This window comes from Lithobates pipiens, unplaced genomic scaffold (genome assembly GCF_037356315.1).
Source record: "Lithobates pipiens isolate NorthernLeopardFrog02 unplaced genomic scaffold, aLitPip1_a1.2 Scaffold_64, whole genome shotgun sequence".
Lineage (NCBI taxonomy): Eukaryota > Metazoa > Chordata > Amphibia > Anura > Ranidae > Lithobates > Lithobates pipiens.
This window is the reverse complement of record NW_027507886.1, coordinates 1,585,001-1,609,483: the sequence shown is the minus strand read 5'-3', so window position 1 is coordinate 1,609,483 and position 24,483 is coordinate 1,585,001.

Below are 24,483 nucleotides of genomic sequence, written 5' to 3'. Positions count from 1 at the left end.
GTTCAAGGAAAAATAAAATGTTTGGCTTGCACATGATTGGAGTGGACCTTATTCACTAAGCTAAGAATGCATTTTTTGCAAAGTGAGCAGTCTAGTTCCCTTTGGTAAATCAACTTGTGTTGTGTTTGTTAAAATATGATTTTTTTATATTAATCAGACATAACATTACACAATAGTGGTTGCTCATAGAGATACTGTCAGCTTTTGGCTTGAGTAGATTTCTCATACAATGAGCACGTAGATACCATTGTTGTATTCAAATTGACAGTTCGAATAAGCTATTGTCTATAGCTATAGTAAGCAGGTAAGAGGGGCTCTGAAACTGAAAATATGACTGTTAGTCGGTTGTTATGGAAACAAGTTTGTAACCATTAACTTTTGGCAACAAACTTGTACACATAAAAGGGAGAATCAGGCATAAGCTAGGAACACCCATCATCATGCTGTAAGATCAGAAGCCACTCATGATAGAAGAAAAGTGCCTCATTTCCAGAAGAATTGTTGCCAATGGAGATCACGAACATACAGTAACAGAAGATAAGTAACCTTTAAGTGTATTTGTACTGTTATAGACCGTAGGCTGTTCATTTGCTAGGCATTTTGCTTGTTATAGATATCTGTCAGTCTTGTATTGTATTCTTAATATTGTAATAGTTTTGTATGTGCAGCATCTTTCATAGTAAAAGCACATTTACACGCTGCAGAAGTCTCAGCTTCCTTGCTTATACCACAGAGTATCCTTGCTAGATAGACGCAAGCAAAACACAACCCTATAATGATTTTTTTTCTGGATTTGGAAATACAAAAATAAGTGAACACACTGGTGTTGATTTACTAAAGACAATTAAGCCTAGTTCCCCATCTGGGCTGAATGTCAGCCAGCATTGGCCAGTTCAATAGAAACCAGCCAACATTTCGGCTGTGTGTATGGCAGCCAGTCCAACAGAAGCTGGCAGTTCGGCCAGCTTCTGTTGAAGAGTCATGACCGAAAAAAGGTCTGCCGACTGGCTCCCAATCAGCACTCTCAGCCAATGGTTGAGAGTGCTGACTTGAGTGTTCTGGCAGGGGGCTGTCCTTCTGTCAGAACACATCTCTGCAAGAGCAATTGCTCCAAAGCTTAGAAAATGATGGAGAGCTCTGCTGACTTCCATCATTCAATCATGTACAAGCAAAAATGCTGTTTTTTTTCCCCCTTGCATGTGATTGGCTACCCTTTGCAAAGTGAAGCTTTACCTCATTTACAAAAATCTAGAGCAATTGCACTTCCAGAGTGCAACTGCACTTTATAGGTGACCCCACCCATTGTCCCTATATAAGTCTCCACACAACACGCCCCTGTCATTGCGGCCAGAGAGAGCGTTGAGTCAACATCTCAAGAAAGAAGAAGAGAAGGCGACGACAGTGGCGACAGAAGACCGGCCACTGCTAGTAAAAGAGCTGGAAGAAGAAAGCGGAGGCCCGGCAAGAAGAACCGAAGAGGGGGACAAGACCCCCGAAGTCGGAAGAAGACCCCTGGGTGGCGGCAGCGATGAAGAAGAAGAGCCCCCCCTTCCCCAAAGCCTGTCCCCACCCCCTTTCCTGACCGGCCGGGCTGCATGCTTGGATAAGGGTCTGATATGGACCTTGGGGGGGGGGGGGTCCCACTGCATTTTTTTGGCGTAGGGCTTCCCCTTTAAGTCCATACCAGGTGACGGGACCAGCGACGTGTCAATGTCGCCGCCAATGTCCCGTCTACGAATGGACTTTCCTCCTTGTGTGGGCAAGTCCATTCATTTCAAAAGTCCGGCGGACTCCCGCCGGAAAAGTCCGGTCGTGTTTGGGCAGGTCCGCTCGTTCGGAAAGTCCAGCGGACTTCCGCTTCATAGTCCGGCGGTTTGTCCGCCGGGCTAAGTCCGCCGGATAGTCCGATCGTGTGTACGTGGCATAAGGCACACCTGTACAGTAATTATGCTGTCTAATCAGAATCTTGATATACCACACCTGTGAGGTGGATGGATTAACTCGGCAAGGGAGAAGTGCCCACTAACACAGATTTAGACAGATTTGTGAACAATATTTGAGAGAAATAGGCCTTTTGTGTACACAGAAAAAGTCATAGGTCTTTGAGTTCAGCTCATGATAAATAGGGACAAACACAAAAGTGTTGCGTTTATAATTTTGCTCAGTGTATGTGTTACTGGTCTGTAAAGGGGTTAAAGTAGATGTAAATCCTAATTGCTATGAGGTTGCATTAAAATTAAAGCTTTTATGAGATTTTAGAAATTTGGTTTACATATACTTTAACTTCAGCCCCAGAAGAATTTACTCCCTTCCTCACCAGAGCACTTTTTGCGATTCGGCACTGCGTCAATTTAACTGACAATTGCACGGTTATGTGATGTTGCACCCAAACAAAATTGATGTCCCTTTTTCCCCAAAAATAGAGATTTTTTTTGATGGTATTTGGTCACCTCTGCGGTTTTTATTTTTTGCGCTATAAACAAAAAAGGAGTGACAATTTTGAAAAAAAAAAGCAAAATTGTTTTCTTATTGCTATAATAAATATCCCCAAAAAAGATATAAAAAAAAATTCTATCTCAGTTTAGGCTGATATGTATTCTTCTACATATTTTTGGTAAAAAAAATAAATTCAATAAGCGTATATTGATTGGTTTGCGCAAAAGTTATAGTCTACAAATTTGGGGATAGATTTATGGCATTTTTGTTATTATTATTTTTTATTAGTAATGCCGGCAATCTGCGATTTTTATCATGACTGTGACATTATGGTGGACACATCGGACACTTGACACTATTTTGGGACCATTGTCATTTATACAGCGATCAGTGCTATAAAAATGCACTGATTACTGTATAAATTACACTGGCAGGGAAGGGGTTAAACACTAGGGGGGCGATCAAGGGGTTAAGTGGGTCCTAGGGAGTGGTTCTAACTGTAGGGGGGATGGGCTCTCTACAACATGACAGAGATCACTGCTCCCAATGACAGGGAGCAGTAGATCTCTGTCATGTTGCTAGGCAGATCAGGGAAAAGCCGTGTTTACATAGGCATCTCCGCGTTCTGCTGCTCTGTGACACGATCGTGGGACACCGGCAGACATCGAGTCCGCAGGAGCCACAGGCATGGTCACGGAGTAAGCGGCGTGTGTGCGCACTCACGATGCCGTATTTTAAAGGGGATGCACAGGTACGCCCATTTGTGCCATTGTGCCGACGTATATAGCCATGCACTGGTCGGCAAGCGGTTAATCTTTCATTGAGAAACTAAACTCTTGTGCTTTTTCTGCTACCTATTGAAAATATTTGTTAAATGTGCAGTTCAGCTTCCTTTTCATAAATTCAATTTTGCATTGCTGCAAGCAAACTCAATCACATGCTGGCTTTTTTTTCTGAATTGGGCATCTAGTGGCCAACTATCCCTATTGGAATTTCTAGTTTCTGCAAACTGCTATATCTGTTGTAAAGCCAACTCATGCTGTTGCACTCCATTAATAGATTTCAGAATAGATAGTCATTGGTAAGTCAAGGTGTGAGAAAATACATGTTTGATATTGTGATGAGCTGGAGCACAATTAGTGCATTTTTTAATGGTGTCGCCAAGAGATAGAAGAAGCCAACCGATTATTCAGCCTACTGGTTTCTATGCAAAAGTTCAATAAATTATACAAGATAGATTGGCACATTATAAGCTCTAACGAGCAAGGTTCTCTGATTCATACTGTATTAAACTGTATTGTAATTGTACTGTCTGCCTTATGTTGTAAAATGCAGTGTAAACTGTTGGCGCTATATAAATCCTCTATGATAATAATAATGTAATGTGTACTGATCAAAAGACTGTTACTTGTCAGACTGATAATAAATTAAAAAAATATATTTTTTTATGAAGGCTGTCTAACTATCTATCTAAAACTATATATTAAAGCGGAGTTCCACCCTAAAGTGAAACTTCCACTCATCGGAACCCCCCCTCCGGAGCCACAGTTGGCACCTTTCAGGGGGGAGGGGGTGCAGATACCTGCCTAAGACAGGTATTTGCACCCACTTCCAGGCATAGACTCCCACGGGAGTTCAGCTCTTTTCGTACCAGAAATAAATATGGATTTACAGAACTCTCCTAAGCTACATGCCAATTCCTGTTCAGTGGCTTCAAAAAGTATTGAAACCATTTGATTAGCATAACAGCCAGGAAACTACTATTTACAGAATGGCATACTTTCTTAGGCTGGCCAAACATACAATATTCCTTTTAGATTTACCAAAACCATATAATATGAGGTGAAACCTAAACACTCTCAATTTGTATGTAATCAAGCAAGCCCTTGCACTACATAGTCAAAGGTAAATTTAAAGGAGATTGAATAAGAAAATTGTATAATGTATGATTTGGCCATTATTATCCTAATTTCCACATGAAAGAATGGAAAAGCATTGTATTGCTCAAGGGCTGCAACGGGGAGAACCCCTTGCCTGAGCCTCTGAGCAGGATTAGAGTGTATTGAAAAATGCTTCTCAACAACTCAACAGCACCAACTATAAATGCAATGTCTTTTTTTTTTTTTTTGGTGGATCCACCCATAAAAAATGCTACATGTACTGGCCTAGTAATACAAGTAAGGTCAAAAGCCTATTTTCCAGATATGTGTCCTATGTGTGACTAGCTTTAAACATTGGGGTTGATTTACTAAAGGCTAATAGGCTGTTCCCTGTGCAAGGCAAGTTTCACTTTGCACTGGGTTTTCCTCAGAGCTTAGTGAATGTGGGGCAATTTCATTTTACAAAGAATACCCATCGAAGTGCCAGCATAAAAAAAAAAAAAATGGGGAAAATTCCCCTGCAAGGTGTAACTTCTCTTGAAAAGCAAACATTCTATTTGTCTTTTTTAAATCAACCCCATTGTATTATTTGAACTATGAAAGAAGAATGGTGCATATAGGAAAGGTGGATTCATGTATGCACTGGGGATAAAATGGATAAGGCCCAAAGGTACATCACGACTCAATAATTCAACAACCAATCATTCAAAATCCCTCTAAATATACTCAGTTTTGTAGTATTGTCCATATTCCACAATCCATTTCATCCACTCCATCTTGTCTGCTTTCCTCCTCAGGAAGTGCAAAAACCGCAAAAAGATGACCAATATACTCTTCGTTAAGACAAGGAAAGATGTATATAAGGATGGCAAACACAATCAGAGGAATGTACATGAATCAGTCCTTTGCATCATAAACCAAGAAATTCATCAGGAAAGCAGAACACAGTAAAGTTCCCAACAGAAGTGTATAAATGATGAGCAAGAAACTTAGTACATCTTGTGTCCTTTGTAGAGTTCTAATCAGCATCCCGTTGTGCTTGGTGCAAAGTATTTACTCAAGCTTGTTCTTTATTTGTGCTGGTAGGGTTTTTATGTGAACGTGGCAGTTTGAAGATCAGTTGTAGTTAAACATTATGTATTTTAAATCATATCTTGTAGTTATGCATATTTTTTTTTTGCTCTGCTGTAGATAACAAAGAAAACAAATATTTAATGAGCAATGTATAATAGTTACTATACTGACAAAACAACCTACTAGTTCTAGTTAATCAACTTTTTGATTTTTTTTTAGCTTAGCTAGCAGTCAATAAAACATGATGTTTACACCACATACTGAACCTGATATTGCAATATACTAAAAGCTCAGACTTCCCAAGATGTTCAAAACTGCTTGCCACAATATTAACCACTTCAGATCCGGACCAATAAACACCTTAAGGACCAGAGGTCTTTTTGCAATTTCGCACTGCGCTGCTTTAACTGGTAATTGCGCGGTCATGCAATATTGCACCCAAACGAAATTTGCGTCCTTTTCTTCCCACAAATAGAGCTTTCTTTTGATGGTATTTGATTGCCTCTGCGATTTTTTTTTTTTTGCGATATAAATGGAAAAAGAGCGAAAATTTTGAAAAAAAAAGATATTTTCTTCTTTTTGTTATAAGAAAAATCGAATAAACTAAATTTTAGTCATACATTGAGGGCAAAATGTATTCAGCCACATGTCTTTAGTAAAAAAAAATGTCAATAAGCGTATATTTTTTGGTTTGCGCAAAAGTTATAGCGTCTACAAACTAGAGTACATTTTCTGGAATTTACACAGCTTTTAATTTATGACTGCCGATCTCATTTCTTGAGGTGCTAAAATGGCAGGGCAGTACAAATCCCCCCCAAATGACCCCATTTTGGAAAGTAGACACCCCAAGGAAATTGCTGATGGGTATGTTGAGCCCATTGAATATTTATTTTTTTTGTCCTAAGGGATTGAATAATGACAAAAAAAAAAAAAAAGTTGTCACTAAATGATATATTGCTCACACATGCCATGGTTATATGTGGAATTGCACCCCAAAATATATTCCGCTACTTCTCCCGAGTATGGGGATACCACATGTGTGGGACTTTTTGGGAGTCTAGTCGCGCACGGCACCCCGAAAACCAATCACCACCTTCAGGATTTCTAAGGGTGCAAATTTTTGATTTAACTCCTCACTACCTATCACAGTTTCGAAGGCCATAAAATGCCAAAATAGCACAAAACCCCCCAAAATTACCCTATTTTGGAAAGTAGACACCCCAAGCTATTTACTGAGAGGCATGTTGAGTCCATGGAATATTTTATATTTTGCCACAAGTTGCGGGAATATTACAAACTTTTTTTTTTTTGCACAAAGTTGTCACTAAATGATATATTGCTCACACATGCTATGGGCAGAAGTCAAATTACACCCCAAAATAAATTCTGCTGCTTCTCCCGAGTACGGGGATACCACATGTGGGGGACTTTTTGGGAGCCTAGCCACGTACGGGACCCCGAAAACCAAGCACTGCCTTCCGGATTTGAATATAAAATGCTACCAAAAAACCTGTTAGCGATGGCAGGGATCAGGCTTGACTCTGCGATCGCTGCAGTTATGTGTTTAGTGTTTTGTAAGTGACAGTGATCGATCGATACTGCACTTGGGTGGGCTGGGCAGAGGGGCAAAACGCAGGTGCTAGCAGGTATTTGGGCTGATCCCGCTAACAATGCGTTTTTTTGGAACCCTAAACTGCTGGGGACGCTAGTATAGATCTGATCAGATCAGATATTGATCTGTTCAGATTCTATACCACTACGTGAGGTGTATGCTTTGCGTGTGGGTGTTAGCGGTACTGGCACTAACCTAGCGCTGCCTGGGGCGACGCAGACCCTGACCCTAAAACCTAATTGATATCACCCGCCGGGTGATCAGGGGGTTAAACCTTTATTGGGTAATAAATGGTGGGTGCCCTGATGCTATAAAAAACAAACTAACCAGAGTCACCCGTAACACTTATACGGTGATCAGTGGTGAAAGGGTTAACTAGGGGCAATCAGGGGGTTCAAATTTTTATTAGGTAGTATATGGGGGTCCCTGGCGCTATATAGAAACCTGACGGGGAACCTAAATAACTAACTGGCTAACCAGCGTCACCAGTGACACTTATACTGTGATCGCTGGTGAAAGGGGGTGAAAGGGTTAACTAGCAGCAATCAGGGGGTTAAAACCATTATTGGGTAGTATATCGGGGTACCTAGCGCTATAAAAACCTGGCGGTGAACCTAAAAAAATAACTAGCTACCTAGCGACACTAGCGACACTGATGCAGCGTTCAGAAAAATTATCGCTTAGTGACACTGGCAAAAGGGGGTGAAAGGGTTAACTAGCGGAAATCAGGGGGTTAAAACCATTATTGGGTAGTATATCGGGGTACCTAGCGCTATAAAAACCTGGCGGTGAACCTAAAAAAATAACTAGCTACCTAGCGACTGTAGCGACACTAATGCAGCGATCAGAAAAACGATCGCTTAGTGACACTGGCAAAAGGGGGTGAAAGGGTTAACTAGCGGCAATCAGGGGGTTAAAACCATTATTGGGTAGTATATCGGGGTACCTAGCGATATAAAAACCTGGCGGTGAACCTAAAAAAATAACTAGCTACCTAGCGACACATGCAGCGATCAGAAAAATGATCGCTTAGTGACACTGGCAAAAGGTGGTGAAAGGGTTAACTAGCGGCAATCAGGGGGTTAAAACCATTATTGGGTAGTATATCGGGGTACCTAGCGCTATAAAAACCTAGCGGTGAACCTAAAAAAATAACTAGCTACCTAGCGACTGTAGCGACACTAATGCAGCGATCAGAAAAACGATCGCTTAGTGACACTGGCAAAAGGGGGTGAAAGGGTTAACTAGCGGCAATCAGGGGGTTAAAACCATTATTGGGTAGTATATCGGGGTACCTAGCGATATAAAAACCTGGCGGTGAACCTAAAAAAATAACTAGCTACCTAGCGACACATGCAGCGATCAGAAAAATGATTGCTTAGTGACACTGGCAAAAGGGGGTGAAAGGGTTAACTCTAGGGGCAATCAGGGGGTTATATCTTTATTGGGGGGTGATAGGGGGCTACCCTGGACCTAACACTAACTGTCCTGACAGTTTTTACTGTCACAACTGACACTGAATGCATTGATCAGTAAAGAAATGATCAATGCAATCAGTGACACTGTGACTGGGGGGGAGGGGGGGCGGGGGGGATCGGGGGGCGATCGGGGGGGGATCGGGGGGGGGGTTTGTGTGCCTGTGTGTACCTACATGTCAGTGTAGTGTTGGTGCACACTTACTATTAGTCTTCTCCTCGTAGTCCGGTCAAAAAGACCGCCCCGAGGAGAATGACATCACTTCCTCCTTCCTGTGTAAACAATACACAGTGGGAGGAAGCTTCTCATTGGCCAGGAGCGATCCAGAGGGGGTGGCCGAAAACCAACGGCCATCCCCTCATCACGGAGCACTCCTGGAGCGAACCGGACCGCCGTAACCAGCGGGAGGGGGTCCGATCGGACCCCCCACCCGCTGGAAGGCAATCACGTAGATCTACGTGATTGTGCCTGCCTGTGCCATTGTGTTGACGTACATTGGCAATACGGCGGTCCTGAAGTGGTTAAAGTACTCCTTAGCATGATTAAACATCACATGCCTTACTGTTTAAGAGATGTCTGTCCAAACGTATTTACAAGATACCTCTAAGAGACCTGTGAATTTTTACATCAATATACACCAAGTATAGTGTTGGTGTCATGCAGACTAAATGTTGTAAATAACTATATCACGTAATGGGGGTTATTTACGACTCGACTTTGCCCTGAAAGTGCACTTGGAAGTGCAGTCACTCTAAATCTAAGGGGAAGATCTGAAAAGAGGGGAAGCTCTGCTGATTTTATCATCCAATCATGTGCAAGCTAAAATGCTGTTTTTTATTTTCCTTGCATTTCCCCCTCCGATCTACAGTGACTGCACTTCCAAGTGTACTTTCAGTGCAAAATGGATTTACCTTTCGTAAATAACCCTCATTGTGTTTTATACAGTGTATCAACCAAAATCTATAAATATCAAAACATATGCATATATGATATTTCACAATGTATTTCACAATGTGCAGTACAAAATACAAATGTGTGATCAAAATAAAAAATAAAATTAAAATATATAACAGTTCATTCTTCCAGCGACGATATATCAGTTGTAGTGTTCGTCCACTAAAGTGCTGTTTTTGTGCATATATAACCAAAACTATGTGCTTCCGCCTTCTTGTTCCACCTCTATACTCCCAGAACTCTCACCTTAAATAGGCAATAATAAAGCCATATATTTGTAGTATCCGGGATGATGTTTTATCTGTCTTAGCTTTGTTTTCCACGTTTTCCAGGGATCTCCAGGTAATCCTAGGTAATGGTCCCTTTAACCACTTAACCCCCGGGACCATTTGGCTGGCCAAAGTCCAGACCACTTTTTGTGATTCGGCACTGCGTCACTTTAACTGACAATTCAGCGGCCGTACGACGTGGCTCCCAAACAAAATTGACGTTCTTTTTTTCCCACAAATAAAGCTTTCTTTTGGTGATATTTGATCACCTCTGCGGTGTTTATTTTTTGCGCTATAAAAGAAAAAAATGCATTATTTTTAACTTTTTGCTATAATAAATACCCCAAAAATATATAGAAAAAAACGTTTTTTTCCTCAGTTTAGGCCGATAGGTATTCTTCTACATATTTTTTTGTAGAAAAAAACGCAATACGCGTATATTGATTGGTTTGTGCAAAAGTTATAGCGTCTACAAAATAGCATATGGCATTTTTATCATTTTTATTTTTACTAGTAATGGCGGCAATCAGGGATTTTTATTGTGACTGCGACATTATGGCAGACACATCAGACAATTTTAACACATTTTTGTGATCATTAGCATTAATACAGCCATCAGTGCGATTAAAATTGCATTGATTACTGTAAAAATGTCACTGGCAGTGAATGGGGGTAACACTAGGGGGCAGTGAAGGGGTTAATATGTATCCTAGGGAGTGTTCTAACTGAAGGGGGATGGGACTATGCAGGGAAACTAACAGATCGCTGTTCATACTCTGTATGAACAGACGATCTGTCAGTTCACTGCTCAGAGAACTGGAAACTGTGTGTTTACACACACAGTTCCAGGTTCTCCATGTGCCCCGAGCGATCGCGGGAGCCCGGCGGCGATCAAGACCGCTGGGCACTTGCATCGGCTCGAAGTAGCATAACGGCGATTTACGCAGCCGAGCCATGCTGCCGCAGTAGGGCAGACAGTCATAGAATGGTAAGGAGGACAGATGTTCCATCAGCTGTACCAAGCACACATTTGTTGAAGAAGGACACATCCATTTTTTAGAGGCAGTACAGCTGAAAGCAAGAGAAATGTTATTCATGCAGAAACACATGGAAAGGGTTTCTGGGGAAAAAAACAACTGTGACATTCAGTCCCTCGATACTCCAGAATTTTGCACATTCAATAAAATTAAGCTAGCTAATTAATGCGTAGTACATTTTACTATGGAAAATACTTGGCCGTTTGTCAGCAATACTTGGATTTACAAGCTTGTAAGAAAGTTTCTCTTTTCTGCAATGATGCCATAGATGGGCAACCCCTTCACCCCTTCATCTTGTTGCTGTGTCTGTCTGCTGATATATATAGAGCACATATTTTATTCTGTCAGTAAGCATAAATGGGTCTAATCTGGCCTATTGACAGCTGAGTGAGAAATATAAAAGATTAAATATTTACATTATACATATTTTCGAATTTTCTCTTGTATTTGTGTGTGCATATATATATATATATATACATATATATATATATATATACATTTTTTTAAAGCCAAAGACTTAGCCCTTTTTGTGCACTGTTGTGCGTGTACAGACATTTAACAGTAGAGCATATCCCGAGAGCTTTGGCTAAAGGGTAAATGAAGGTGGTATCATCAGCAGGCAGCAGTGAACATCAACAAGGAAAAAAAAGCTTATAGCTAAACTTGAGGCAAGCAGCAAAATATAATGGAAATATATCAATGAGATCTTTTTTACCTATGTATTTGTACATAGCCAGTCTTTTGATCTAGAACAGCCTGCTACATAGCACAGACCGATTCTTGACCTCCATTGCAGCAACATTACAGCTTACTGAAGAACAATGGGTCAAGACACACAAGTAGCTGATTTGATATTGGTGATATAGCAACAACAACACAATGATGAGATCTTCCTGTCAGCATTAGTGATGGACGAACTTCCGATGGGATGTTTTGCGAACGCGACCCGCGAGCGTGGCCAAAAGTTTGCGAACTGCAAGGTTCGTGGTGGACCCCCTTGACTTTAATGGCAGGCAAACCTTAAAACCCTCCAGGTCATATTTTCAGCCACAAAATACTTACTAGCTGTGCATACATAGTCCCACAACATAACAAAAGTGAATCTGGGATTGACAACGACAACCGTTCTTTTTTTATCTATGAAATTTTGACAATTCAGGAGCGCATGAAGGCCATGGAGGAGAGGCAAGGTCAGGCCAGGCTATGAAGGGGTGCAGGAGATGAACAGTGCCACAGTCAGGGCAGCGCAGTCCTGTGCCAGTGTCCCAGTGTGCCAGCCTGTGCTTGAGCCCCTCCCTCTGCCCAGCCCTTACCCCCACCTATGCAGGTCTCCACTGCGGTGGTCCGGAGGTAACAGTCCAGTGCTGATACTCAGCCATGGTGCTGGCACTGCCTGCTGATTGGCTTCTTCACTGCTATCTCCCTCACTGTCTGAAACCAGCACCACGATAGAGACTGACCACTGACACCAGCACCGTGATAGAGAGCACTGACACCAGCACCGAGATAGAGAGCACTGACACCAGCACCGTGGTAGAGAGCACTGACACCAGCACTGAGATAAAGAGCACTGACACCAGCACTGAGATAAAGAGCACTGACACCAGCACCATGATAGAGAGCACTGACACCGGTACCGAGATAGAGAGCACTGACACCAGCACTGAGATAGAGAGCACTGACACCAGCACCGAGATAGAGAGCACTTCTACAATTTGCCACTTTGGCTCAAGCCTGTTGCTCCTGCCCTACCCCTACCACCCCTGCAGAAGGGCCTGCCTTTTCCTCTGCCTGTCATTTTTTAAATGACCCTGTAACAAAAGTCTCTATAGAAGTGCACTACATGTGGAAGAAGGTATATAACACCCCGCTTCAATCTGTCATTTTGGGGGGCCACTGGTCTATCACATCAGTTATAACACTTTTTTCTAATTGCGTTTGTCACTCTTTGTAGTATCGCTGCAGAACCGCTCAGCAATCACAAAGCTGCACAGTGGAAATGCACTATACTATGCTTTCTATATTTGAAAGTATTTTATGCATGTATTACACCCCTATATACTGCACACCAAATAGTACACCTATACCAGTCCTTAAAAGGACCTTTGTGGACCTAGTAGTAGATAGCTAGTAGCTAGTGAATTGCAGACTGTCCCTGCTCCAAAAACCAAAGTGTCCCTACACTGAGAAACGACAGCTGCAGAATTAGTCAGCACTGCATGCAGTGCACTATAATATGCTTTCTATATTTGAAAGAAAGTATATTATATGTGTATTACAACCCTATATACTGTACACCTATACCAGTCCTTAAAATGACCTTTGTGGACCTAGTAGCTAGTGAATTGCAGATTGTCCCTGCTTCAAACACCAAACTGTCCCTCCCTACACTGAGAAACGACAGCTGCAGAATCAGTCAGCACTCGGCAGCACAGCAGTGCACTATAATATGCTTTCTATATTTGAAAGAAAGTATATTATAAGTGTATTACAACCCTATATACTGTACACCTATACCAGTCCTTAAAAGGACTTTTGTGGACCTAATAGTAATAGCTAATTAGCTATCTAGTGATTACACTTACTGTCCCTGCTCCACACAGCGTCCTTTTCCTACACTGACAAAAGACAGAATGTAAAATGGCCACCAGATCAGGTCTATTTATAAGGTAGGGGGTATGTCCATGTGCTGAAATGTCTCAATTGGCTGTCCTGTACCCCATGATGGATGTGTCATGGGTCAAAGTTCTTCACAATGTAAACAAATATGTCCTCCGCGAACAGCGGAAGAAGTCCGCCGGTTTGGCGAATCGCGAACACGAACCGACCGCCGGGCGAACCGCAAGGCCATCTCTAGTCAGCATGTTGCCTGCCAGCACATATGAATGCAAAAGAAAGTGATTGGCTCAGAGTGCTGCAGGTACAACACTTTATGTACTTACACTAGTTGCAGTTAAAAAAAACATGCAATTTAATTTATTTTCTCTAATGACTATAAAACTGTATTCATTTGTGTTTTTGTTTCTGCCTCGAGTTTACTAAGAAGTAGTTATTTATGTATTTTTGTATTTATTATGGTCAGGACCAAAAGTAACATAACTGTTACGGTCAAGACAAACTGTGGTTGGTCACCCCAATATCAAATAATTGCATAGACATAGTTTTTGCTTTCAGCCTGCTGGTGGAGCTTTAGGCTCCTTTTCACATTTCCCTGTTTCACCTTACCTCCTGTTGTAAAATGTGTGTTCTCTACACAGCATCTATTTATCTATCTATCTATCTATCTATCTATCTATCTATCTATCTATCTATCTATCTATCTATCTATCTATCTATCTACAGTATACCGTTGTGCTCAAAAGTTTGCATACCCTGGCAGAAATTAATTTTTTTTGGCATTTATATTGAAATTATCATGTCAAAAGACTGTATTCAAAGATAGTGATCACATGAAGCCAGTATATATATATATATATATATATATATATATATATATATATATATATTGTACAGGACGCCAAGGTTGGGTCCTGGACAGGTGCTATGTGGCGCATATATTCGGGATGTGGTCCCTTTAAGGGAATCATGGTAGGCCTCAGGGGGTCACCCAAAAATGGGTGACAAATTTCGGGGATAGTTTCGGGAGAAGACTGATTCGCGGTCCTCTCTATATTTTAAGAGAGATAGTTGGGACCCGGAATTTGGGAGGCTCTGAAGTGACATTTGGGTGGGAAAGAGCCTCCCTCCCTGACCACAGGGGTTCGGCCCACAGGGGGTTAACGGCCTCCAGGAAGACAGACAGCCTATAAGACAGAAAGTAGTAGAGAGGTGGTGGTGAGGAGGAGAAGGAGATGAACACCTGTCTGAGGAGCTGTCTGGCTGTGTTGTTGTATTTGCTGTTTTGCTGTTTTGGAGGCTGCAAAAGATCTCTGCAAGGACTCTAAAGAAACTTTTTGGGTGAAGACCTGTCTACAGAACTGTAGGTGCTTTTCTTTTCGTATTATTTGTGCTGAAGATAAGCAGACTTTAATTTACGTTTTTTTTATATGCTGAAGAAAAGCTTTATTTTTTATTTGATTATAAATAAATATATTTTGGTTTCACCTTATAACGGTTTATGCACTTAATCCCGCGGAGCTAGTATCCCCAAACTTCACAATATATATATATATATATATATATATATATATATATACATATACATAATTAGAGTCTCTGGTAGACTGTATTAGGAAAGGTCTGAGGGGAAATGGGAAAGTTGACCTGGGGTGTGTGTAGGTCACATGGTCAGTATGCCTAAAGGGGGCATACCCAAGTGGAAGTAAAAAAGAAAACATAGAAAGAAAAGGGGAAGGGCTGGGGTGGGACATTAGAGAACCATCGACAGGGAAAAGAGGATAGAGGGCAGGTTTAAATACAGCCCAACTCCTCCTACAAATTCGGGCTGACCTATGGTCAGCCTTCCCAGTTTTACTCGGAGTCTCTAGTAGACTGTGTTAGGAAAGTTCTGAGGGGAATTGAGAAAAGTGACCTGGGGTGTGCAATAGTCACGTGGTCAGTATGCCTAAAGGGGGCAAAAATAAAGACAGTAGGATGTGCTAGCAAATAGATTTAATCAAAAGTAACCTTATATAACATTAATCAGCCAAATGCATGAAAGCCCATGACATCTCAAAATGTAGATCTGGGATATATCTGGAGAGGCATGCTGAATTCCACCTACCTAACTTCTAAATTACATGAACACAGGCCCCTTGGCGAGAAGCAGCAGAATCCACACCTATCCTAAAAGAATGTCCAGAATAAGCTTTGGAGTACAAACCTAGGTTTGACAGCAGGGTACGGCAATGTTTCATGAACTGTGCTTGTGGAGAAGGGAGCACTAGGGAAAGGCAAAGTGGACTATCCTGGGTTCATCCGCTGTTGCCACCATGGGTTGTCTAAGACTGTGACCGGGCACCAGGCATTGCTGGTCTCAAAATCTCTAATGTCAGTACCGGCTCCTGTCTGTTGTGTCTTGCAAGCGTTCAGATGCAACTGGAAATGATCGGGGTACCTAACTAACTGACTGATCAAGAGTATATGGGATCTGATCCCAGTACAAGTGAACTCACCCGGTCTGAGGAAATCATAGTAAGCCAGATACATGGCTGCCTTGAGGACCTAACTGGGTAGCCACCTGAAAGGAGACCAGGAAAGTATATCCGACATCCTTCGGAATATTCCCTGTGATGGGGAGTCTGCTAACCATGGTAGGAGGTACTCTTCTAAATCCCTTTAAGAATAGCCTTGATGGGATGTGCTGCAAAAATGGATGGCCTATTGGCGAAATTGGTGGAATTCAAAGTCTTGAATTCCACCCCGATAAGTGCTGTAGGATAGCTTGAGCTGTGAGTGGCAGAAGGGAATGAAAGCAAGTCGATTTTAAATGTTGTGATAATCAAACCTAGGATACAGAGACAGGAAAGCCTGGAAGGTATACCAGACCGTGTCATAAGCCTTCCTGGTGTTAATTGACAATGACCTGTTGATCAAAGCTTCATTGCAACAGGAAAAGTGGGGACGGTGTGGCACAAGCGTTTGCGTCTGGGACCTGCCAGAAAAATAGCGGGGAGTTAAAACGAGACACAGCATCTGCTGCTGTATTCTCTACTCCACTGAGGAACCTACAGTGTATGTGGAAATGGAAAAGAAGGGGCAGCCAAATCAGCCTACATACAAAAAAGAGTAAAGATCTAGATCTGCCTTAGTTAACAATTTCTGAGGTAGCCTGATTATGCGTGGAGAAAACAACTGTTTAACCTGTCCAAACTTGACCCCACCCCTGCGCTACCAACACTAAGGGGTAAATATCGAATAAAGCTGATGTCCTTGCAAACCCTGGAATAGCCAAGATCTCATCTGGCCAAAAATCAGCTAGCCAGTGAGTGCCAAAAATAGCCTTATAGCCTTTGGTGGCTGTTGCATTAGTCAAGACAAAAATCCACTCTGCAGGAATGAACATGATGATTCCATTCCAGTGTTGGAGGAACTCATCCCACATACTCAAGTCAGATAGAGCAGCGGAATCTCATTCGACCCAAGAGTCCGAGTCAGAGGCTAAAGGTAACATGACCCACAACCGAGAAAAGAAGGACCTACCCTGAGGAATGATCCTCATGGCAAAATTTAGTATGCCCAACAAAGAATACAATTCAACTCTGGAGCAGGCCTGGGAGATTTTAAAAACATGTATATGGTCTCTGATCCTCTCTGGCTTATCTGTAGGTAGACTGCCCTGCATGGTCTGAGAATCCAGCGTGAACCCAAGGAATGTAAATGCAGGCACTGGGCCTTTCATTGTTAAATGCAGAAAAAAGGGATGTCAGTTTCCGAAGATCAGCGGGGCCTGTATGGAACTTTCGATGAGGAGGAAATCGTCCAGATAGTGGATGACTTCATGACAGCATACTATATGGGTGAGTATCCAGCTGAGCGCCAGCACGAAAGTATCCAATGGCCAAAGGCTGCTTTGGACCCAAAGGTTAGTTTAGCAGCAAAAAAACACAGACCCCTCCACCATATCCCATGCCACTGCCAGAGTGCAGAAAGCCCTGGACATACCCAGTAGAAGGTGAAGTTCCCTATTGGGCACCAGCACTTGGTATGAGAGGAAGACTGACATGTCGGACAAACTGGCAAACTCAGCCCAACGTGTCCTCAAAACAGCTCTGTGTCTATATTGCTCTAGACTGTTACCACCTTTTATTAACATTCCCAGGAATGAAATATGCCAGGGAAATGGAAGGAGCACATGTATTTTTTACCCAAAGCTAAAGGTACAGGGCATGGTACCAAGGGGTCCCAAAACCTGCTGATTTCCCTAGAATGGTAGGAACCTCTGGGGCCGGACACAGATGGTTTACCAAAACCTCAACCCTGGCCCACAACTCCTGACAGGAGGCTGCCAGTGAGATCCAGGTGGCGTGAAACTGTGAAAGGGACAAGGCTGCAGACCGTGGGGTAACCTGCTTAGCATTAGAGCCTGAAGCACAGGGGAATAATAACAGCTCCGCTTTGCGTGCCAAAGCTGGGTACAAAATACCCCTGTGTCGCAGTTCCGCCATGAGTCTCGGGAAGGTCTAGGTTCTTAAGGAGGGCGTGCTACCATGTTCAGAACCCTAGCCAGAGCAGGAGGAATGGAGGCAAAGTCTTCGATATCTCTTGCCTGTGACATGACTTATGCAATTGAGAACAACACTATCATAAGCAAGAGTTATAACCAAATGAACTCCAACTTATCCTAAGAAAAGGAAAATCTCTTTACCTTTTGTAGATTTTCCCAGAGGTGACCATGATTAAATGACAAATTATACATTGTGCAGGACTGAAAACGTGTCAAACTCAAGAAACTAGCAAGGCCGAGTTACCTGAGGCATATCAGGCAAATTAAAAACGTAAACTCAGGCCTATGAACGTATGAACTTAACGTAAGTCATGTGAGAAACGGATGAGAAGACTTGCCACTGCACAAGCCAATTAGAAAAGATCATCTCAATCCGTTCGTACCCATAGACGTGGTAGGTAAACCTGCAGTGGAGTGTTGTTGTGAGAAACGTGAATATATGAACCTGACTCGTGTGAGATGACAATGAAAAAAGAAATGTACGTTTGTGCAGGACTAAAACGTGTCAGTTTCGGGATTTAGACGTAAGCCAAATCACCTGAGGCGTAGTAGGCAAATGAAACAAAGTCTGGCCTAGGAAACCTGAAAATGTGTCAGCAAAATGATCTGAGTAGGGAAAATAGCATGACGTATGAAACGCGTATTGAGAAAGCAACAGATGAGGAGACTTGCCACCATACAAGCCCATTAGAAACTACCATCTTAATCCGTTGGTACCCATAAGCGTTATAGGTAGTAGCAATGTGACGATATGATCATATACCGTGTATGTGATGACAACTAACTCAGTGTTAAGGGAGATGAGAAGTACCAACCTGAAATGGACTGAAAGAATGAACTCCGTGCAACCTGTTGTTATGTAAAATGCATACGGACCAATGATGTCAGATCCAAAAAACATTTGTAACATCCCCCCCCCCCCCCCAGATTTCCGATATTTGAAAGAAACAACAATACCTTGGTGTGTGGGGTGCCTTGGCGCTGAGCACTGGAAGGTACCTATGAGCTTAAACCAGCCCCAGGTAACCCGTGGCAGGATGCGGTTCCAGGCTACACCCGAGCCATACCCCGATAGTTATGCTTGTCCTAGTACATGTAAAACCAAGTGGTAAAACAGAGCTGCCCCAAAAATAACTGATGTTCCAGAAGAAATAAGGCCCAACATAACAATGAAATGTGTAAACGGGTCACCTCCCACCGGAAGTAAGCTGCTGGACTCAAAACAAACCTACTCCTCCCAGATGCCCACTAATGCGCATCAACCCTTTCTGTGGCAGAAAACCTGCCGAGGTGCCAGGGTCAGAACCAGCAACATGAGGCCACCGTAACAGGGACCACCGATGGCCAATAGCAATTAGGTTGAGACCAGCACTGGAAGATGGCAACTACAAATGGAAAGCGTGATTGGTTGCTGTGGTTTTGTACAGGCCAATGTTGATTACTGAAGTCCACCATGTTTTGTATTCCTTACCTTCAATCGTCTGAATATGATGTTGCAAGTTTATAGAAATGCAGAGGAGGTGGTGCGAACTGTGCGCGTTTCGAGTGCCCCCTGAACAATATGCAGAAGTCAGCAATATCATAGCAAAAGCAAGGTAAGGAACAGCATATTTCTTAGAGGTGGGTCTGATTTTTTTTCCATTACCATAGTCCAAGTCCGCAGTCAAAATTTAGGGAAGGGGCATGACAGTTTGGGGACGTGGTTGTATAACAAAGGCAGGTTAGAGAGACATCAGACAAGAGAATTGGGGTTAGCCAGGTACCTTGCTATGGGTTACCAACATCATGGAGTAGGTAAAAACAGTAAAAGTTACATGAATCAGTTAACAGGTCAGATTGCAGAGGGGTTGCCACGCAGACTCAGTTGAGATTAGGTTTGACTCCACCAATATGCACAGCAAAGAAATATGCCTTGCATTTGTTAATGTTATGAAAGGTAAAAACCTGGCAGCTGCCAGTCTTTATTATCATAGAAGCAAAAAAGGACCCACTCCCCCCCCCCCCCGACGCCATGCGGAGTGGACCTTGCTCTGCCCCCCCGGCCCCCCAATGGAACACCAAGAAGCAGGCCGACCTTGCTCTGCCCCTCCCCTGCCCATACTCCCCCAACCGATACCTGTGGCCCTAAATGAGAAGAAGAAAAAGAGAGGGGAGAAGCGGTGCCCGCTGCAGCCATACGACCTCCCTGTTGAGCCTAAACCCGGAAGTGATGCCAGCAAGTCACACGGAAATGACGCCTGTACACGAGAGAACCATCGACAGGGAAAGGAGGATAGAGGGCGGGTTTAAATACAGCCTGACTACTACTACCTGCGGCCAGCCTTCCCATACATTCAGTATCTCACAAAAGTGAGTACACCCCTCTAATTTTTGTAAATATTTTATTACATCTTTTCATGTGACAACACTGAAGAAATTACACTTTGCTACAATATAAAGTAGTAAGTGTACAGCTTGTATAACAGTGTAAATGTGCTGTCCCCTCAAAATAACTCAACACACGGCCATTAATGTCTAAACTGCTGGCAACAAAAGTGAGTACACCCCTAAGTGAAAATGTCCAAATTGGGCCCAATTGTCATGTGACTCTTTAGTGTTACAAGGTCTCAGATGTGACTGGGGAGCAGGTGTGTTAAATTTGGTGTTATCGCTATCACTCTCTTATACTGGTCACTGGAAGTTCAACATGGCACCTCATGGCACAGAACTCTCTGAGGATGTGAAAAAAAAGAATTGTTGCTCTACATAAAGATGGCCTAGGCTATAAGAAGATTGCCAGACCCTGAAACTGAGCTGCAGCACGTGGCCAAGACCATACAGCAATTTAACAGGACAGGTTCCACTCAGAACAGGCCTCGCCATGGTCGACCAAAGGAGTTGAGTGCACGTGCTCAGCGTTATATCCAAAGGTTGTCTTTGGGAAATAGACGTATGAGTCTTGCTGACATTGCTGCAGAGGTTGAAGGGGTGGGGGGTCAGCCTGTTAGTGCTCAGACCATTCGCCGCAGACTGCATAAAATTGGTCTGCATGGCTGTCATTCCAGAAGGAAGCCTCTTCTAAAGATGATGCACAAGAAATCCTACTATGGATTACTGGAACCATGTCCTGTGATCTGATGAGACCAAGAGAAATGTATTTGGTTGTATTTGGTTCAGATGGTGTCACGTGTTGGTGACGGCAACAAGGTGAGGAGTACAAAGAAAAGTGGGCCTTGCCTACAGTGAAGCATGGTCGTGGGAATGTCATGGTCTGTGGCTGCATGAGTGCTGCTGGCACTGGGGAGCTTCAGTTAATTGAGGGAACCATGAATGCTAACATGTACTGTGACATCCTGAAGCAGAGCGTGATCCCCTCCAACATGATAACGACCCCAAACACACCTCCAAGATGACCACTGCCTTGCTAAAGAAGCTGAGGGCAAAGGTGATGGACAGGCAAAGCGTTTCTCCAGACCTAACCTCTATTGAGCATTTGTGGGGCAACCTCAAACATCCACCATGATGTTGTCATGGAGCAGTGGAATCGGACTCCAGTGTCAACCTGTGAATCTCTGGTGAACTGATGCCCAAGAGGGTTAAGGCAGTGCTGGAAAATAAAATGGTGGCCACATAAAATATTGACACTTTAGGCCAAATTTTGACATTTTCACTTAGGGGCATACTCACTTTTGTTGCCAGCGGTTTAGACATTAATGGCTGTGTGTTGAGTTATTTTGAGTGGACAGGAAATTGACACTGTTATACAAGCTGTACACCCACTACTTTACATTGTAGCAAAGTGTAATTTCTTCAATGTTGTCACATGAAAAGATAGAATAAAATATTTACAAAAATGTGAGGGGTGTACTCACTTTTGTGAGATACTGTATGTATGACTTTATATGTATAAATAGGAATGGCTTCCAAATTTTGTATTTCCAAAGAAATAATTTGTAAATTACTTTACAAAAAAAAAAAAAAGACATAAACTATCAAAATCAACACATGCTTGTTTATACAGGAGATGACCTATGTTGTAGATGGGTAGATGTCTCCCTGCAAATGATGGGTAGGATGACATCTACTTATTCTCTGTAGTCCGTACAGCTAGGACCAGCCACTCACCCAATGAATAGATTTACACTATTCTATAAAATATAATGCCTACCCAATCACAAAGAAATTTTACAGGTGTTTGATGAGGAGCAAAATCTAGCCATTTATAGCTGCCCAATGGCAAAGTTGAGTCTCCTAGTCAAGCAAGCAAAAAGTGACCACTCAAGGGAAAATCAACATTTCTTTTCGATGCTGTTTAAATGAGATTATGTTTCAGTCTTGGCTTGAAAGCTTTTAAAAGTATTAAATGTGCTGAATCTGCCAACAATACCTCTGCTGATTGTGAGTTCGAAATTTGCTAAGAATAAAACAGACAAGGTGACTTTCATATTTTCCAAAAAAAGTCACTGAAATACTTTTATCAATATACTGTATACTCTATGTAATAATTTTCTTGCTGTATATAATAATATGCTTGCTGTATGTAATAGTTTGCTTGATTAATAGTGTAGCCAGGTGCTGGGCTAAAGCAATATGGAAAAGGAGACATTGCTCTTTATTCTTTTCTCCCTCAAAGCTGAAGTTATGTTGCACCATTCCCCTGTAGCCAGCAGGGGGAGTGCTAAACCCAAGCAAGCCAATAGACATCTATGCAAAGTGCTGAGAGTTCCTGGAGTTGTAGTTTGAGACAGCAGCCATATAATGGGGCCAGTTGACTCCTTACACTACAGATCCCTTATACCAGCAATAATCTGAGCCACAGACTGGGAGTGAGGACACCTGGGGCATTGCAGCACCACCCACATTTCAGCACCTGCACCACTGCCTGGAATGTCCACTCACCAGAGGCTTTCAAGGAGAGACCAAGGGGGCCCTTCTTCTACAGTGAGAGGTCACTGCAGCATCCCAGGGACTGGGGAGAAGGTGCTTCGCCCATTGCTGATACTGCCAGTAATAATTGAACCAATGACAGCATTATACAGAACCTTTACCACATTTGAACCATATCTGCCGTGCACATGTGCTGAGACTATACTGTACTTACACTACTGTGCAAAAATTTTAGGCAGATGTGGAAAAAATGCTATAAATTAAGAATGCTTTCAGAAATAGAAGTGTTAATAGTTTATTTTTATTTTTTTTATCAAATAACAAAATGGAAAGTAAATGAACAGAGGAGAAATGCAAATGAAATGTATATCCTGTCAGTCATCTGGGACATGTGACAGGTCCCAGATGACTGTGCGGCCAATCACGGAGCATGGCGCTGCTCGCGAATACGCAGTGGGTGCCCGGCTGTGAAGCCACAGTCGGATGCCCACAGTTAGAATGCCGATGCCGCTGAGAGGAGTGGGAACCAGCGGGGCTTCGTTCCCCTGCATCACTGGACCCTGGGACAGGTAAGTGTCCGGTTATTAAAAGTCAGCAGCTGCTGACTTTTCAATTTTTTTTTTTCAGGGGAACTCCTCTTTAATGACATTGACTCCTGCTACAGCCAAATATTTCAAATTGTGACTCATCAGTCCAGAGCAATGAAAAAATCCTGACCAAATGAGAGTCCTGGGAGTGGACAGGCCCGCTAATTGCCAAATCCAGTTCGGGGGAAGTGCATCCAAGAACCAGACTATTAGGAAAAAAAACACCAGGATAAAGCACCTCACAGACTAGTTACAGCGGTAAAAAAATTAATTTATTGGACATCAAGAACACAAAAGCCATAGACCAAGTGTCAGTAACTCCAGTGGGGGAACCCCAAACACAGCTCGTCCCTTACCATCCTCCCCATCCCGCCCAAGTGGGCCCACCCCCCCCCCCCACTCCAGTGTCCTGGAGTATGCTAAATAACCTGAACCCCCCTGGGGAGGGGGGGTGTTTGGGGTTCCCTCACCTGGGGTTACTGGCACACTTAGTTTCACCTGTAGATAGTCCCAATACATTGACTGTTTTTTACAGCCAGTTGTTCATCAACTTCCTTCCTATATCAGGGACTTTTTCTCATCTGGTCTTTTGCATTTATGAGCAGCGGTCAGAGAACAACAATATAATTTTTCTTATTACAAGTTTCCTTGGACACATCCATGCGCCTGCCTCGCTTGTTGTTTTTACTGAAACACTTGGTCTATGGCAGGCATGTCCAAAGTCCGGCCCGCAGGCCAATTGCGGCCCGCGGTCCGGTTTTGAACGGCCCGCCTGGTCTTTCTCAATTTATTGTGCTGCGGGATCAGGGCTGTCAGATCAGCCGATCCCCGGCACTGTGAGAAGCTCCGTGAGCTTCAAAAGTGAAAGTAAAGTGCAGAGGATTGTGCTGTGCTCTCTGCTTCCCCCTACAGTGCAGTACCCGGCTGAATGAGGAAGCTGCAAAGGTACTGTACTACAAGCTAGATTAGTGTTAAAAAGGCCTTTATTCATGTGTGTGTGTGTATGTATGTATGTGTATGCATGTGTGTGTATGTGCACATGTGTCTGTATGTGTGTGTGCACATGTGTCTGTATGTGTGTGTGCGCACATGTGTCTTTATGTGTGTGTGCACATGTGTCTGTATGT